Source organism: Mirounga leonina, unplaced genomic scaffold, assembly GCF_011800145.1.
Source record: "Mirounga leonina isolate KUSES-001 unplaced genomic scaffold, KU_Mleo_1.0 Mir_125, whole genome shotgun sequence".
Classification (NCBI taxonomy): domain Eukaryota; kingdom Metazoa; phylum Chordata; class Mammalia; order Carnivora; family Phocidae; genus Mirounga; species Mirounga leonina.
Window position 1 is genome coordinate 45,929,955 of NW_023270305.1, and position 3,720 is coordinate 45,933,674.

A 3,720-nucleotide genomic window follows, 5' to 3' on the forward strand; every position below is an offset into this window, starting at 1 on the left:
TTTTCTAGAGCGAGGTCCCTTTCACAATTTCCCATCTGCTGGCGATCGCATGATGACATCCTCTTCCCCTCACTGGGGTGGAAGACCAGAATGAGGAACTGCCGAGAGAAACAACCCATTCTTTGCTAACATGGGAGACTTACTAAGAGGGCAGTTGGGTTGAATATTTACCCCAGGTAAATTTTTATTACCATAAACAAAAACATTCTCCTAAGTGGGGGGGGGGGGGGGGGGTGCGCGGAGAGAAACACCGTGAAAGGAAGAGGAAAATGAGCAAGAAAACCTCATTTTGTTTAGTTCTTACAGGAAACCCATGGGGAAATGATATTATTGTCTTTTTCTTAGCTAAAAGGAAACTCAGGCTCAGAGAAGAAAGCAGTTACCTCAAGGTCACACAGGAGGTCAAGAGGTGGATCCAGAACAGTAGGGAGGGACCTCACCGGGTCTGCTGCCTCACATCTGGCCTGAGACCTGGGTGTCACACAGAACGGGAGCCCACAGTAGACGTATAAAAAGAAGTCCATGAGCAAATATGTTTGAGAAATTCTCCATAATAGTCCCAGCTTTGTGACTCCCCTACAGATGCACAAATTAAAGACCCTCCCAAAGTACTAGAGCAAAGAATCCTACTGGAATGGTGTTCAATCCTCTGTTTCCCAAACTTACTTGGCTACAGAATTCCTTTCTCAACAATAGCTATTACCATTCGGGGTTGAATTGTGCTCCCCCCAAAAGAAGTCCTAACCCCAGTACCTTAGAATGTGACCTTATTTGTAAATAGATGTAATTAGTTAAGATGAAGTAATACTGGAGTAGATGGACCCTTGATCCAATATGACTAGTGCTCTTATAAGAAGAGGGAAGACAGCCATGTGACAGCAGAGGCAGAGATTGGAGCGACGGGTCTATAATCCAGGGAATGCCAAAGACTGCTGTCAAACACCAGAAGCTGGAAGAGGCAAGCAAGGATTCTCCCCTTGGAGTAGTCACAGAGAGCGTGGTCCTACCAACACCTTGATATCAGACTTCTACTCTTCAGAACTGTGAGACAAAAATCTGTTTTAAGCTCCATTTGTGGTACTTTGTTAGAGCAGCCCCAGGAAATTAATATAATTCTCAAAAACTGGTATTCTATAGAAGAAACATTGAGAATGTTAATATGACCATGTGAAAATGGGCAGGTTATCTAATCACTCTATGCCTCAGTTTTCTCATCTGCAAAATGGGGATAGTAACATCTATTCAACTGAGTCATTCTGAAGATTAAATAAGATAATATGTGTAAGTGTTGGGGCGCCTGGGTGGCTCAGTCGTTAAGCGTCTGCCTTCGGCTCAGGTCATGATCCCAGGGTCCTGGGATCGAGCCCCGCATCAGGCTCCCCACTCGGCGGGAAGCCTGCTTCTCCCCCTCCCACTCTCCCTGCTCATGTTCCCTCTCTCGTTATGTCTCTGTCAAATAAATAAAATCTTTAAAAAAAAAATATGTGTGTAAGTGTTTTTAAAACTGTCTGGAACAAAGTAAGTGTTCGTAAATGTCATATTCCCTGTTTTCGGGGAGTTACCTTACGGCTGATCTTTTTCAATGACAAGTTCAGCAGAGGTTACAGAAGTCATCACAGGACTAGATTCTTTTACTAGCTCCCTTTCTTCATTCCACCAGTCACCATTCTTTGGCTGCAGTCTACGGAAACCAACTCTAGCTAATTTACTGGAAGGATATGGGGTGGCTCACAGACTTGAAGAAAAAATGAAAACTAGGTCTTTGGAAAAACAGAAACCAGGGCAACTGTGGGGTTCCAGGAAACGAGAACTAATGAATGGTCTTTTTGAGACACCAAGCTGAAAGAATCCCAATGGGTTTCAGGCTTGTACAAGTTCCCAGGGACGGAGCCTTGGATTGGCCTCCCTTGGCTGAGAGCTTACCTGTCCTGAATGGAGAGGCAGCGAACTGACGGCCCATCGGGACAGCGCCCAATGTGCGGGGGCTCATCCCCCGAAGAAAAATCGAGGCGCTAGTCACAGTAGAAGTGTGAAAGGTCCTTAGGCAGGCAATACCAACTGATGTCCACAGAAGGCATCTGAGGAAGCAGGAAAGTCGGAGCGGGAAGAAGCTCTGCTCTTGGGGTTTTCTAAGAGCCTCCTGATTCGCTCTCTGCCACCCCTCTGCTTCTCACTTTTAGCTAATGCAAATTACGGAGAATTATAGATGGCCTGCCATCACTTTGTCATTGCACCAAAATTATTCAAAACCTGGGGGGGGTAGGAGTGGAAGAATCCACATCTGATGGCACTTGGGCGAAACAGAAACAATAAAGGGATGATTTGCAATGTCTGCATTTAAGCAAGTATTTTTGCTACGGTTGTTTGTATAGGCAATGGAAATAGTTCTTGGATTTACCAAGTCTGATTTCGTGACTAAATTGATCTTCTTTTGTTTAATTCATCAAGTGACTTCTAATTTATAACGTTTTCTCTCTTTGTCCTAATATGACGAAGAACCCTTACACAGGAAATGTCATATTATTTGGATGCCCACAGAGTAAAAGCACCCTCTGCATTCTGAATAATTCATTTCAAGAAATATGTGTTTAGTGGTTACCATGTGCTGGACTAGGTAAAAATGTCTTGCCACCAAGAGCGCCCCAAATTTGTTGATCAGCTGAATGTACCATGGATGGATTGGATGCCGCCTCTCCTGCCTCTCCGGCCACAGGTCATCACGCCTGGTTAGCAACACCTAGTGGTCAGTGTAGGAACTGCCTGAATCAATGACATTTTATTTAGGACTTCCTTCACTTACCAGTTTGAGCAAATGCTCTTCAGCTCTTGCAGATCCTATTCCCAAATCAAAAAGTTACCTCTTCCAATATCTTTTTCATGTACGTGTGTTTAGGCTTACTTTTTAAAATCTCTTTCTGTCCTCCTTTTAATTCTCACATGTGACTAACACCTTGGAAACATTCTTATAGGACATCATACCTGTGTAAGGAGAATTTAAGACTTTGGAATAAGCAAAAAAAGACTACTGTCTCCAGTGGAAAACTATGCATCATTTACAGCACACCATTCCAGCTTATCTGATTCTATGGAATTTGTGCTTTTCCTTGTATTTGAATTATTTTACAACTCTGTAAATTATGGATAATTGCTAGCAATGCAAATAACTTGTCTATAAACATGCAAATACATTCTATTATATATATATATTCTATTCTATTCTTCAATAAACTCTATTCCACTCCACTTCCCTACCCTACCCCCACTAAAATAAGCCAGCTTTTCGTCCATTTGTAAATTGATTTTAACATTTCTTTACTCCATATAAAATGATCACTACAATAAATTCAGTTAGTATTTGTCACCATATGTAGTTACAAATTTTTTTTCCTTTTGACAAGAACTTTCAAGATCCACTCTCCCAAATGCTTTCAAATACACAATACAGTATCATTAACTATAATCAACATGCTGTGCATTACATTTGCATGACTTACTCACTTTATAACCTGGAAACTTGGACCTTTTGACCCCTTCATCCATTTCACCCACCCTCTAACCCTGCCTCAGGCAACCACCAATTTGTTCTCTATATCCATGAGCTCAGTGTTTTTGTTTTGTTTTGTGTGGGTTTTTTTAGATTGGTATTTAGATTTTTTATATTGGTATTTATCATTTTCTGCCTGATTTATTTCACTTAGCATACTGCCCTCAAGGACCATC